This window comes from Balaenoptera musculus, chromosome X (genome assembly GCF_009873245.2).
Source record: "Balaenoptera musculus isolate JJ_BM4_2016_0621 chromosome X, mBalMus1.pri.v3, whole genome shotgun sequence".
NCBI classification, from domain to species: Eukaryota; Metazoa; Chordata; class Mammalia; order Artiodactyla; family Balaenopteridae; genus Balaenoptera; species Balaenoptera musculus.
The window spans coordinates 14033221-14048242 of NC_045806.1; the positions used below are offsets into that span (position 1 = coordinate 14033221).

Sequence of the window (15022 nt, forward strand, 5' to 3'; positions counted from 1 at the left end):
AGTGCTAGTGGCATCTAGTAGGTGGAGGCCGGGGATGCTGCTGGACATCCTACAGTGTGCAGGACGGCCCCACCGCAAAGGATGATCTGGCTCCAAATGTCAATAGTGCCAAGATTGAGAAACCCCGGTCTGGACCCTTAGGGATTTCTCCAGAGTTGGCTGCACTTCCAGGGCTGTTTCCTTTGTCATTATTTGCCTTGGTTTCTTCACATTTGGGTGGTTTAAAAGTGACAGAGTTCTCTGGATGAGCACGTTGGACAGCCTGGCAGCTTCAGGTCGGTGGAATCAGTGTGGTTCCAGGTGGGGTTGATAGCTGATTCGTAAAGATGCCTTCTCCAGCATCCAGGAGTCGGACCGTAAATCAGGTCAGCTCAAGTCACTAGAGATTAAGGGCTCTTGCAGAGTTAGAGCAAATACCACAAATTTGGAGATGCAGAAATGGGCCTTGCTGCCGGTGTGTGTAGATTTTTTGTCAAACATAGTCGATTTTTAGTACCTCACTGATACGTGCATGATACAGTGAAAGCTAGCCCTATTTGTCACCTAGGACAGTGCCCGCACTGGGACTTGCACGCTTCATTTGTTATTGACCCTTGCTTACTGAAAGATCTGGAAGCACCTTCTAAATCATCAAAGAGGAGTTTGTGTCATTTCAACACTGGGAGTATTCCATTGTGCCATGAATTTTGGAAAACTGGTAATTCACATATAGCGTCTCTATCGTATGCCAAAGAATATGTATCTCCATTATAAGCCTGTTATGCAGTGATAAGGTTTGTCAGATAATCTACAAAGAAGGATGGCTGGAGTGCTACTTAGTGATATTTTACAAGTTCATGTTTATTATTAAAATGTTTTGTGTATGCCGTAGCTTGAAGGTGGAACCTCTTTCATCGGTAGCCTGTTAAAGTCTGGAAAACACTTTGGGATCTTTTAAAATTCTGGAAATGTCAACATGGTTGGGATAATTCTAACAGCTGACATCTATTGAGCACTCAGACAGGCCAACAAGAGCACTAGCCATTGGTATTGTCATCTTTCTGTTTATTATACTCATGGGAGCAAGTGGCTCTTTTAGAAAAACATTCATAATCATTGAGAAACAACATACTCCAGTGAGAAGATCATGGACGAAAGGATTTAGTCTTGACCTCTGCCATTAACTAGCTATTTGACCTCCATCCCTCTGGGCCTTTGGGGTAAGAAAGGGGAGTGGGATTAGATTCCAACCCAGGATGCACATTAGAGACACCAGGGCCTGCTGATGCCCAGGCCCAGTTCTAGACCAATGAAATCAGAATCTCTGAGGTTGAGGCTCTTGGTGTCAGAAATGAGCCCTCCCTTTTTTGGTGGAAAATTAGAGGACCAGAGAGAGAGAAGTGGGGCATGAAGGTATCTAATTTCAAATGCTGTTTGTTTATAATGTACTTAGAGAAAATCCATTTATTTTAATTTAATTTCAGTTAAGCCCTTTCTCATCTCAGAAAGGACTTAAGGTATCAGGGGAGGGGAACTAATATTGAATGTCTCCATCCCTTCCTCCTGGGAAGAGTTTCATAGAGAAGAGAATGCTCTGGTGTATCTCATCAACTCTAAAGCATAGATGAAATCAGAGTATTCTAAAGGTAGTTGATTGTATCAGTCAGGATAGGCCTGGTAACGAGTGACCCCCAGATCTCAGTGGCTTACAACAGTAAAAGTTGATTTCCTGCTCATGAAAAATGTCTTTCATGAGTCAGCTGCAGCTCTATCCTTCACTACCTTCACTGTAGGACTGAGGCTGATAGGGTCATTGTCTGCCTAGAACACTGCTGGTCCAAGTGGTAGGTGGGGGAAGAGAAAATGGCTATCATGCGCTTGCTTTTAATGCTTATGTTGGAAAGTGACACAACATTAGTGCTTACACTTAATTGGCGAAAGCAAGTCATGTGGCCAAGCCAGCTCTGAATTCAACATAGCAGAGATGGGGATGTGTCAACCTTCTGCAGGGATAAGGGTGAGAACAATAATACAACCCGTCACAGCAGCAAAAGATGCTGTAGTAAGAAGCATGCTAAACTCCCATCTACCCAAGTGGTGCCCGAGTGGCCACAATCTGAGGTTGGCTCATAGCTGGCATGGCCCGCCTCTCTTTTTCCCCCTGGTGGTCTACTAGAGTTCACTTTCACTCTGAACACACCAAACGAGAGCCCCTGAGGCCTGTTATAGCAATAACTCCTGTCAGGCTGGCCTCTGCTGACCTTTGGCCTTTCCAAAATCCTTTCATCTGCTGAAAGATACTCGTTTGCTCTCCACGTGGATTTTCTGATGACCTGAACAGAGACCTAGGCTGGGCCCAGCCTATTCAGCTCTTCTTTCTTTTCTGAAGAGGCAATGAAGAGTGATGGTGGGCGACATTGGTTCTCCAATTTGGTTGCCCCTGAAAGTCACCTGAGGAGCTTTCCAAACTACTGACGTTTAAATCCTACCCCCAGCTTGGGCCTGGGTGATTCTAATGCAAACTCTGAGGACCTCTGGTTCAAAGCACCTGCTTCCAAGCCGGCTGAGACCTGGGTTCCGAACTTGACTTCTCCATTTCAGAGCTGTGTTGCTTTTGTCCAAGTTACTTTATTTCTCTACTCCCTGACTTCTTTTTTTTTTTTTTTCTCTAAGCACAGTTTCTTCTTTAATGATCCTGAAGGTGGTAACTACTTTGAACACAGATGTTAGAGTCGAAAGAGAAGTGTCTGGAGATTCCCGCTGTTGTCAGAAGTAGTTGCTGATGGTTTGGGTAGACTTTGGTGGTGCTGATTATATGAGAGGTGGCTAAAGCAGTAAGCGTTGCACCTTGAGCCAGCGCTGCTGGATGATCAGTGTAATGCTTTTTGTTTTTGTTGAGGTTATTGTTATCATGCTGCAGCTTGCTTCCTGTACTGCCCCAGCGCCTTCTGGAGAATCCAGCTGTTCTCAGAGGTTGGCTGATGAAGGAATGGGGTGCTGTAAAAGCCACGCTGTGCTAGTCAACATGATTGCACTTCGCCATGGTCTGGGTTAAGGTAATGAAGGGAGCGCTCAGCTTTCCCTGACTTCTCAGGGCCTCAGAGAAGAAAAACAGGTTGGGACCTCCTTGGTCCCTCACCATTCTTTCTCCCGTATGCAGCCCGGAGGGCTTCTTTGGGGGGAAGCTTTTATGTTCAAAGAAAAAAAGAATGAAAAGCAGCGATTTCGAAATGTCTTTCCATGGCTCTGCTGCTTGTTTGACTTTCCCGCATGAATGAGCGGGCTGTTTGGAAGTGGGGCGCATTTCCCTTCCTCCCAGGGCCTTCCCCAGCCAGCTGGGCTCGGACCACAGGAGTGCTTGCACGCGCACACTGTTCCCCGGATGTTCCTGCATGTGTTTGGGTTTCACTCTGAAATTAAACAGGAGGCATGAGAAGTGCCGGGAAGAGGCTGGGTGGCGACCAGCTTAAAAGAGCTCTAACCACTTGCTTCTGATCTGATCATGTGTCTTTGTGGTTAATGATAACCCGCTGGGACCACCATCCTGGGAGACTTCCCTTAGGGAGGGGGGATGTTGTCACTGTGGAACCTCCCATCATCCCTACTCCTTTTAAAATAAGCCTGCGCGGCTGTTCAGCCTTTGAATGTTGATTTGATAAGTTCCTTGCCTCTTAGTGTCTCAGTTCCTGAGATGAGTCTCCCCGCCCACCCCACCACCCCATTTTTGGTTCTGGAGCTTTAAATAATTTAATGAGTCAATGTTAAGACTTATTATTTCTGTTTCCAGGAACTATTTCCTGATCACTCCTAATTCTTTGCATATGATACACACATCAGAGAGTTAGTTCCGTTTGACATTTATGAATTTATGGGAAATCTCATCTTTGTAGACATTTAAAACTTGGCTGCACCCATCTAATCGGCCCGAGGGAACAATTTTGCAAGAGTCCCTGAAGGATCAGGCCAGATGACCAATAAAATGCCATCTCTATAAATTCTGATTTCTGTGGGCTTTTGGTGAGAAAGATTTTTTTTTCACTTTCCTTTTTTTTCTCCCCCCACCAACATGGAAAAGAGGAATGTCTCGGAATGATTAAGATCTAAGAGTGGATGACGAAAGCACAGACAGTGATAGTGTCACGGCTGCCAAGACAGCCGGCTCTGTAGGGATTTGGGGCTGGCTCGGAGCACAGCCTGGATTGCTCACACTCTATTTAGACAGAAAGGAGAGCTGCGGGACCCACAGTATTTTACCCCTTTTAGGAATTGCTTCTAGAGTTGTGGTCCTCCAGCTGGGCTGGCTGCAGGACATCAAGTTTAAGGTCGTGTTGAGAGGAGTCATAGGGGGAGAGAGGGAGAGGGTGGATGGAAGGAAATTAGCAATTTGTACATGGAGTTTTCCGAAGAATGACTGGAAAGCAGAAACACATTTCCGTCCATCCCGAATGACGCCCTCAGTAATGGGATGAGATTTTGCAAGCGCGACCCCTCTTTTGTAATTGAAAGTTTGATTGGAAGATGGCGGAGAGACCGGAAGGGGGGAGCGCATTCCCAGCCCCCGTCCCCTTCGTTGCTGGCTGTATTTTAGAGCCTGGTTTCTCAAAGTGGGGTCAGTGGAACCAGCAGCGTCGCATCGCCTGGGAGGTCGTGAGAAGTGGAGGCTCTCAGCCCCACCTCAGACACAGTGAATCAGAACCTGCATTTCAACAAGAGCCTGGGCTGGGTGGATTGCGTGCACAGTACAGTCTAGGAGGCGTTGCTTTTGGGAGTTTTAAAAAGCCACAGAGGGTTCTCTTGCTGGATTGACCCTCCCTAACTCAGTCACGTCCCATGTAGGGGCCCGACTGGGCCCTCCCCGAGGAGCACGGAGCAAGGGGCTGCCTGTGTGCTCTGTGACCTCACATCCGAGGTGGAAATAGGAGCGCTCTGCCTCAGAAAGCCTCGTTGGAGGGATGGCGTGGCCAGGGGGCGGCAGGGGGTCAGTTGGAGGCTCCTCTGGGACTATCCCCTTCCCTTGCCACGCAAATATTTGTTGTCTGGTGCCTTATATATTTCCAAAAGTGCTTCTTTGGGAAGAGACGGTGCTTTTGCTGGCTGAATTTTCTTCGTTCATTCATTCATTCATTCATTTGACAAAACCAAATATATTTTTATTTGCTACTAGTGCATTCTGAATATCAAGCTGGCTAAGGCCGGGTGCCCGTAGCTGAGGCAAAGTGGAAAATTAAGAAATGGCCTCCGTTTTGCTCTATGGCCTTGGCGGATCGGGGTTTGGCTCCCATTCTCTGGACGGTTGCCTCGTTGCTGCGTTGTGCTTTGCAGGGGAAGCAGCCCACGTGCTTGGCCCGTAACTGTGTTTCGTCAAATCAGAGCACCTCAGTGTCTGCCCCCCTGGGGGCTGTGGAGGACTTGGAGGGCAGAGACAGATGGGTCCTGGGCCACAGCCACCTCCAGCTCCCGGGCCACTCGGGAGATGGAGTCCGCTGCTCTCCGTGGCATTTTAAGCATTCGTTCTTCCCGAATCTTCGCTTTGTCCAGCCCCTGGGTCGCCTGGAGCAAGCTGTCACATTCGTGTGTGGACTCTGGCCTCAGAGAAATGCAGGGACCCCTCCAGCCACCAGGCTGTCCTGTCGGATGTGTGGGCCGCGGGGGGACTGACTTGGGCATGTTGTGGCCTTGGCTGTTTCAGGATGGTTCGGCCTGCTGGGTGCCAGAGCCTCTGAAGGGAACCTATTTGCGGGGGGCGGGGGTGGGTAGGGCTCTGTGCCGGTCCCACAATCTCCCCCTGGGGCAGCTCACACACGTCTGCTCAGATGGTAGCCGGAAGCCTCTGCGAAGCAGCCCCGAGCCCTCTGTGGTCCAGGTTTCAGGAGCACGGCCCTGGCAGCTCTTCCGAAGCTCCCGGCGCTGCCATCTGGGGAACCCGGACTGGACGCTGCTCAGGCCGGGCTCGGAGCAGCTGCGGCCTGGCCTGGAGCAGGGAGAGCCTTTCTTTGTGAAGCGTTGGCTGAGGGGCCCAGAGTGTTGCCTTCTGGCTCTGGCTGCCGGCCTGGGAGGAGGTGCCTTGTGACGCTCTCCCCGAATCTCTCTTTCCTTTCTTAGAATAATCCCTCTCAGAGGTAGGTGAGAGCCCAGCAACTGAAGCCCCGGTAACCGCGGTTGGGGCGGTGGTGCGGCTCCTTTGTGCAGTTATGCTGCATCTTTTCCCCGGTGCCTGCCTGGTGCCACCCAGAAGTCAGGTTTGCATGGCAGTCACACTCTACAGGTCAGGGGTCATCTGTGCGGTTACTCCATCCAAGGCTTGTTAGGAAAAGAATGGCTAGGGAAGACTCTTAGCCTGGGAAAAATTCTCACGTTGGTGACTGTCCTTTGAAGAGTTGACCTTTTGGTTGACCTCCGCAGCCAGCAAGATGCTTCCGGCCCCGTCTGAGCATCGTGAGTCGGGCCGGGGTGCCCCGGAGGTGGAGTCTGGTGAGGGGGGGTGACAGCAGGAAGCGCGACGCGCCTGGCGGCTCTGCCGGGAGCTGGGCGGGCGCTGAGCGCCATCAGGCTGACTTTCAGGGCCCGGCAGGAGCGCTGGGAGGGAAACTGAGGTAGCAAACCAGTCACAGGACTGGGTGACCCAGAGGCCAGTAGGAGACTCAGCAGCAGGTGGCACTTGAGCGACAGAGACCCGCTTCTCCAGGCAGGGGGGTTCTTCCAGGGCCCACCCCGCCCCAGGGTGGCAGGGCCCACACAGCAGGATTGCTTATCCCCACTAAGCAGATGAGAAAACTGAGCAGCCGTGAGACCTCCGAGGCCCCTGATGGCCCAGAGGCAGAGCCAGTAATGGGGGCAGTTACTGCAGATGAGCTGCCCGCAGCGGATCTTTCCACGAAACGTAGAAGACTGTCGAGACAGGGCCGCATCCAGCGCCCCAGCGGACCATCCTGGGACCTGTGAGTTCCCGCCTGTCTCTCTCTCGGCTCCCCGGGCCCCCTTGCGCCTCCGCAGAAGCACAGTCTCTCTCACAGCGGTGCCAGCACACGAACCATACAGGCTCCAAGCACCACCGTGGAAAAGCCACAGGAAGAAAATGTTCAAAAGGGATCGAACTGTGGCCTGGAGTGGTTTCAATTTCCTGACTTTCAAGACACACATCGTCCCAGAGTGCCAGGGGCCTGTGGTCACAGAGGCTCCGTCTCAGAAGACTCTAAGAGGGGGTCCTTTCTGGGGAAGGCTCTGGCCAGCGCCTCGGAAGGTGGCCGGGAAGGGAGGCTGCTCCCCAGTTGGCTGCTCGTGATGTTGTTTGTCGGTTTCACTTTTTATTTCTAGGAAACTTATAGGAAAGTCGCATGAACGATACAAAGAAGTCCTGGATATTTTTACCTAGATTCATTACCACATGCCTGTTTTATCTCTTCGCTCTTTCTACATTTATGCGGACTTGTGCTCACACACACACACACACACACACACGTATTCATGTATATATGTAAATTTTTTTCTGAACCATTTGCCAGTAAGCTGTTGACATCAAACTCCCTTTCCCCCTTGTATTTCCTAAGAACAGGAATATTCTCTTACGTAACTACAAACGGCTATTAAATGTAGGAAATGTAATATTGATTTAACACTTTTGTCTAATCCAGAGTCCATATTCCAATTTTGTCCCAATAATGCCCGTTATAACACTTTTCTTATGGTTCGCAAGCTAGTTCCGAATCCCACATTACGTTTTAATTATCCCGCTCTTTCGTTTCTCTGAACCCAGAACAATTTATGTTTTCCTTTGTCTTGTATGACCCTGGCATTTTTGAAGAATGCTGGCCAGTTATTTTATAGAATGTCCCTTAATTTACGATTCTCTGATGTTTCCTTGTGTTTCAATTCCGATATATGCATCCTTGGCTGGAATGCTATGTAAGGGATGGAGGTGACCTGTCCTTCTCTGGGGGCCATATCAAGAGGCGCAAATGTCCATTTGCCCCTTATTGCTGATGTCAGGTCTGACCACTTGGTTAAGGTGGTCTCTGGGTAGTCACTCTTTTCCCTTTTGTAATGAACACGTATACTTTGTAGGAAGATACTTTGACACTATGTAAATATCCCATTCCTCCTCAAATTCTCTCCACCTAGTCTTAGGGCTCATTGATGATTCTTGCCTGAATGATGGTTGACTCTGATGGTTGCATCCATCGTCCCTGCTATCTTTCTGAATCCAAAATAGTCCTGGATGGGGTGAGGAGGCACATCCCTCCTGTGGAGCTTAATAGCTGAGTTCACGGGGAGGAAGGGCCTTGACATCCTCCGTGGGCCCTGTAAACCAGTCCTGGTCTGTTGGGTATGTTTTGACATGTGTAGTAACTCATTTTGGAAATACTTATTGGATACTAGATGACTTTGGAATAACCTTTTTTTTCCCCCAGTTTTATTGAGAAAGAATTTACATACATCACTACGTAAGTTGGAATAACTTTAAATGCTCTACAAAAAAGGGTGGATTTTGGTCACATGTGTGATAAATTATTTTTGTGGCATCTGCTGGTAAAATTACACCTGGATCTTTTACAAAGTGTTGATCAGCAGAAATCTGATCATAAAGAGAGTATTATTAATACCTTCTCACCATCTGAACCCTGCTCCAGAGAAAGGAGGGAAATTAGAGAGACTGTTTGAACTCTGAGAAGGAGGGTTGGACTGGAAAGGAAAACTAGCTATTAGAAGCAGATGAATTAAGTAAAACATGAACTTCCAGGAACGCTTCAAAATGCTTGTGTGGGAGCTCTATTGGGTGGGGGGGAGGTGGGGTGAAGCAGTGAATGGCATTGCTAGGAATTTTGGTTTTTTATTGATTGGATTCAGAATGAATGCTTAACCAGTATCTAGCTCGTTTGTTTGGCTCTAGTTTTTGCAAGCCATTGACTGCTATTTGCAGAAGGGGTTTCTGTGGGAGAACCTCTGTTGTTTTACCGGGGCTGGAATATTAGGTTCTTGGTCTTGAGTTTTGCCTTTTCAAATAGTTCTGTAGAGCCCACGGAAGGAACAAAGGACCTGTGTGGGAGGTTTCTCAGCTCTTGTGTGCTGTTATAACACTGGTTGTTCCAGTTCCCATTAAGGTAACTTTTTAGAACGGCAGTGAAAGCTGAAAGTGGACATGGCGGAGAAGCAGATGAACAAACGCCAGTGAGTCCCGTGACGTGTGTCCTTCTGGAGCAGTCCTTCCCCTGTGCTCCGCGGGATGTGCATGTGTGTGGACACGGAGAAGAGAGAAAAGTGAAAGAGAGAGGAAGCTTGTGGTCCCATACATTTCAAAAACGCTGCAAGTCCTAACTCCCTCTCGGAGGATCAGCAGGGGAAAGAGCTCAGCCTGTGCTCAGCAGGGAGAGGAGCTCAGTCAGTGCTCGGCAGGGAGAGGAGCTCGGTCAGTGCTCGGCAGGGAGAGGAGCTCGGTCAGTGCTCGGCAGGGAGGGGAGCTCGGTCAGTGCTCGGCAGGGAGGGGAGCTCGGTCAGTGCTCGGCAGGGAGAGGAGCTCGGTCAGTGCTCTGGACGGTACGCCTTTGCCGGGGAACAGACCACCCCACAACTTAGTGGCTAAAAACAACAAACATGTATCTCGTCTGTGGTTGAGCTGGGTGGTTCCCGTCCGGGCCTGGCCTGGCCCCTCTTGGCTGGGCTCTGTCACGTGTCCACGGTCAACTGGCAGGTCAGCTGGGGACTGACTGACCTCGACTGGCCTCGTCCAGGGTGTTTCTCCTGGAGGTGTTTGCTCAACCTCCAGCAGGTTAGCCCAGGCTTACTCACGTCCTGGCCACAGGGTTCCGAGCCCGTGGGCAGAAGCCCCGCTGAGACTCAGGCTCAGAATTCATGAGACGCCACTTCCGCCGCAGTGTATTGGCCAAAGCAAGTCCCGTAACCGAGCCTAGTTCCGGGGGTACCGGAGAAAGACTCCATCTCTTGATGGGACGGCCTGCAAGGTTCTCCTTGCAAAGGGGTGGAGATACCGGGAAGGGATGCTGGGGGCCATCTTCGCAGTCTTGCGCAGGGACCAACTCAATCTGTGACTGGCTATTATTTTTAGCTACATTTCTGCATTTGGGAAAATGCATAGGGAAGGAGGAACATTAGATACAGATACTTTATAATTACAGAAGTTATTTAAAAAGCTTCAGTGTGGATCTAATGAGTGAATCCAAGTAAAGCGCTTTGAACTAGCATGCAGTAAGTGCTAAGTGTTGATGTTGTTATTATTATAATGAGTGGGTGTGCAGCCTTACCTAGAAATGCAGCTGGGGATTCACTTGACACAAGGTGAACAAGCTTCAGATACGTTCGCAAAATGGATAATCGCATGCGTTGCAGCAACAGTGAGTGCAGACCAGACAACTTCTTCCTCTCGGGCGCCGGATGCTGGAAGAGATGTCCAGTGTCGCCTTCTCTGACCAGTTCACCCTGTTTGGCCTGTTTCTGACAGAGGTCAGAGTTCGGCGGGTTATTGCTAGACTGGAGTCTGTAATAAAGAGGGTACCCAGGTGTGAAGGTTTTTATTTTCTCAAGACTTCTTCTTTGTTTATTTAGTTAGCCTTTATTAAGTGCTCTGCAGACTCCTTTGTTATTTGATGAAGGTGGCGCCTAACTTTCCAGTGACTGATTTGGCTCCTGAAAGAGGAGGGGGTGGCCTTGCCAGCTTCCCCAGGTCTGTCCCTTCCAAGCACTTGGGGAGCAGTCCACTGACCACAGCCAAATGCCCTTGAATTCTGCCTGCACTCTTGACTCCAGGCGGGGGGCCAGGGAAGGAAACCTTCTCTGCCCCTCTTTCACTTTACTTCTTGGTCTCAGCGGTTCCCCTGCCTTCCCTGTGCAAACCCCCCTGACATTCGCTTCAGCACATCCCGTGTGTGTGTGTGTGTGTGTGTGTGTGTGTGTGTGTGTGTGTGTGTGTGTCCGTCCAGAAGACAAATTCTCGGAGGATTAAAAGCAGACACAATAGAGGGAGTGCTCCCTTTTGCTTTAATCACTTCAGGATGCTATGTGTTGACAGAAAGTGTGGTTAGTCTTCAAGTTTAAAGAAAGGAGCATTCAGGCTGGCGCTTGGAGTTTTTTTATTGCTTGGAATTCTTCAAGTAAGTTTGATAAGCTATCTGCTGAGCCAGGAGACACTCCCTTTTTAATTGGCTTCTCTGCCCCTTTGGCCTGCTCACAAAAGCACTGCTACCTTCCAAGGGACCTATATCCCGGTGACTTCTTGGGTTGGAAGACTCTCCTCTCCCCGGGTCTTATCTGCAAGTCGAACTGGAATTTGAATTCTTCTTGGCTGAAGCCTGTGAGGTCTTCCTTACATCGGTGTATTTTTGCCTTCCATCTCTGCTCCTCCTTCTCTGTATTTCTTCCTTCCTTCTCTTTCGCATCCCCACCCCGCCCCCGCATTGATTGGTGCCTAGTGACTCGTTCCACCGTTCCCTCTTGTCTCCTCTGGCTTCCGTCTGGGGTGTGATTCTGCCCCACTTCCGGTGCGGCCCCTCGCTCCCTCCTTCCAGGAGAGGACTGTTCTTGTGTCTTGTGTTGGTTACCTCATCCCAGCCTTTAAATAAGTTAGACCCCCAGAAGGAGAGAATCTTCCCTTCAGGGTGCTACTGACCCTTGAATCCTGAAGTCCAAAAGAATAACTGGGTCATGTCAGCGCTGGGAACTCAGAGCAGAAGTCCCAGTTCTGGGTGGCTTGGGGTGGCAGTTGTGCTGGGTTGACCCACACGGGAGCTTCATGGCGGCTGATCCCTGACTCTGCTCTGAGGAAACAGTTCTCTCTGGGAGTGCTGACTAACTCACCCCTTCTTCAAAGAGTGCTTGTGTGACTTTAGGGTAGAATTGCTGGCTTAAAAAAAAACCAACAAAAAAAGGAAGAAATCAAAATAAATGAAAACACCCACACTTCAAGGCAACCCCTATGAATATATGTTACACTGGAAATGCCCCATTTCTCCAATATTTATAAATAATATGGTCTCCTCAGAATGTTCCAGATCTGTCATTTGCAAAAGTTAGCCAGCCCTGGGCCACCATCCTTCTTTGTAAGCACGGTACACTGTAACCAACCCGACTGACAGCTGAGGGAGGCCCAGGGTGGTGGTGGTGGCTTGACCCGTGTCGACGCAGACCTGAGCCCCGGAGCTGGCCGTGCCTTTCCTGACACCAGCCCAGCAGCAATATTGTCTGGAAGATGGCCACTCCCGGGATAGCTCCTTCGTCTTCCCCTCTCCTAGGGTCATTTCAGTAAACACCGAGTCATATCTGTGGCGTGCGTCCTGTGTGCCAGGCACCCTGGGAGGCCTTGGAGAGGTGGCGGTGAACACAGCCGTCAGAGCCTCTGCCCAACCGGAGCTGCCACGCTAGCGGGGGAGACAGGCGATGCAGGATCCACAGAATGAAGAGTGATACGATGCCAGGTGGTGCTGAGTGTGCCGCTGACCGGGGATGGAACGTGCTGGGGAGGGGATGAGGGAGACCTCTCAGGGGAAGTGACACTGATCAGACACCTGAATGAGGCAGGGGAGCCAGTCCTGAGTGGCTCGCTGTCTGGGGAGGAGCATTCCGGCAGACGGACGTGCAAAGGCCCTGAGGCGGGGACGTGCTTGGCAGAGCCGTGGAGGAGCCACATCTTCGGCCCTGGGAGGCCAGGGGCGGGAACTTGGGTGTTGGCTCTGAGCGTGAGAGGGGCCAGTGGTGGCTTTGCGGTGGGGATTGACGTGCCAACTGTGCCTCCCAGAAGGGGCGCTTTGGCAGGTGGAGACTAGACATCGGGAAGCCAGGGCCCCGGCAGGGAGCCAGTTGCGAGGTCATGGCCGCAACCCGAGAGAGAGGCTGGTGGCTTGGACTTCCCTGCCCTTTCTGGCTCCCAGGCTCTGTCCACGGCCACTGTGCTGCTTTGTTGCCGGCTCCCTCCAGGAAAGGGAGTCAGGGGAGGTAGAGTCACCCTTTGTCTTCCTGGGGTAGACTGATGACTCTTGAGAGCCCCCCAAGATGCCGAGGAGGGCCTGTGCGCTAGGGTCGGGAGAACAAGGGCCTAGCAGGGGTTTGGACCCCTCCCTCCCTCCCTTTCTTAGCACATCAGCACAAAGGGACCACAGCTTGACTTTCTGAAGCCAGTCAACCACCATGGGCTGCTTGTCAGGAAGGGTGCCACGTAAGCTGAAATGCTGCTCTAATTTCCACATTATCCCTTCCTGCTGCTTGATGAGTTTTTTAATTAGAAGACGCCGTATTTTCTAGGGAAAACACTTTGAACAGAAGAAGACCTGATTTAGCTGGAAACGGATGCCTTTATTACGTGTCAGAGAGCTTAAAAAAAATTGCCCGTGAGCTGTCCATGTGTGGATGTCTCCAAACACAGGACAACACGGCACCAGAGCGATCACAAGAGACACAGGAAGGGCTGGGGGCACGGTGGATGGCTTGATCCCCGCTCCGGAGCGTGCAGGCTTCGGCTGGCTCCAGTCTGGCTAACGCTGCAGTGCCTTTAGTGTCGCTGAGCTGTGGCCCAGAGAGCTGACTCGCCGGTTTTCCAGGGGAAAAAATCCGCTCCCTCTACATTCCCACTGCAGACAAGCAGCGTAAAACCGAAATGAGACCCAGCCGCCCAGAGTCCACAGAGACTCCAACTCAAAGTCTTTGAATGATTTATTCAATTCTTGCCACTTTGCACATTTTCCCTAAAAAAAAAAAAAGAAAGAAAGAAAAGAAAAGGAAAATCAGTTTACAGTAGCTGTTAAAAAGCAGGAAGGTGACCTTCTCATCAGGATTCGACTGGTCCCAAGAGAGAACTTGTAAGTGTCATTCTCATGAGGAGATTTCATGTGTGGGAGATGACAATGTGAATTTCACAGGACAGGAAGTCAGCTAAAACTCACCTGCTTTCTGTTTACCTGTGTTGTTTCTCTGTTTGTTTCGTTTGTTCTCCCCTTTGTGTCTCCTGTTGGCCTGTGCCCTTCGCTCTGCTTCCAGGCTCCCTGGATGGCCTGCTGCTTTGTGGCTTTTGGCGCTTTGGTGGCAGCTGAGGGGGATTGGATCCCTCTATTTCTGGGCCACAGAGAGGAAAGAACAGAGATGCTTTCCCTGCAAAGATGCTTTCCCTGCTTTCTCTCCAAACTTGAACTAATAAAACTCCCCTCTTAAAGGAGCTAATGGTTTAAAAATAGCTCGAGGAGAACTTGAAAGTGAGTTTCAGCAAACACACCTAGTAATCTCTGGATTCAAATCTCTTATCTCCTCTCCAGCCAGGCTGTTGGATGAGGTGGGTTATTCTGATCTGCTGGGTGGGTTTCCAGCCCTGCTGAGTGAGGGGCCTGTGTTGGGCTTTCCCTGGAAGAGGTTGGGCTAAAGAGCGTGCCGTCTTTCAGGTTTCTGGAGAGATGGTGATCTGGCTTTACGCTGGCTGCTTTTTTGTCACCGGTGAGCAGATGAATGGTCTGCTCACCTTGGACCCTTGGACCCTTGCTGCTCAAAGTGTGGTCCTGGAGCTAGTAGAATCGTCACCTTGGGAACTGGTTAGAAATGTGGGATCTTAGGCTCCACCCCTGACTAATAGAGTCAGAATTTGCTGTTTAACATGATCCCCAGGGGATTCATATAAACATTAGTGTTTGAGAAGCACTGGTCCAGAGCAGTGGTTCTCAAACTTGAGTGTACATCAGAATTACCCGCTTTAGCCATCACGCTGAAACATGGATCTCTGGGTCCTGCTCTCAGATCCATCAGGTCTGGGGCAAGGCCCGAGAATCTGAATTCATTCATTCATTCATTCATTCATTCATTCTTACTCAGCTTTACTGAGGTATAAATGACAAAATTGTGAGGTATTTAAAGTATAAATCACGGTGATTTGGTATATTTCTACACTGTGAAAGGACTCCTCCCATCTAGTTAATTAACATCATCCATCGCCTCACATATTTATCTATCTTTTTCTTTCATGAGAACAGTTAAATTCTACTGTCTCAGCAGAGTTCAGTTATACAATACAGTGTTTGAGAATCTGCATCTCTAATGGGTTCCCGGGTGATGGTGCGGG

General features: G+C 50.1%; 2 protein-coding genes across 2 annotated transcripts in view; one reads left to right on the forward strand and one right to left on the reverse strand.

Moving 5' to 3' along the window:
• The window catches only part of NHS (NHS actin remodeling regulator), a 344790-nt gene that overhangs the window by 123285 nt on the left and 206483 nt on the right, over nucleotides 1-15022 (forward strand). The window lies entirely within an intron of this gene.
• The window catches only part of LOC118888899 (tripartite motif-containing protein 44-like), a 231711-nt gene that overhangs the window by 121745 nt on the left and 94944 nt on the right, over nucleotides 1-15022 (reverse strand). The gene's annotated exons all lie outside the window — the stretch shown is intronic.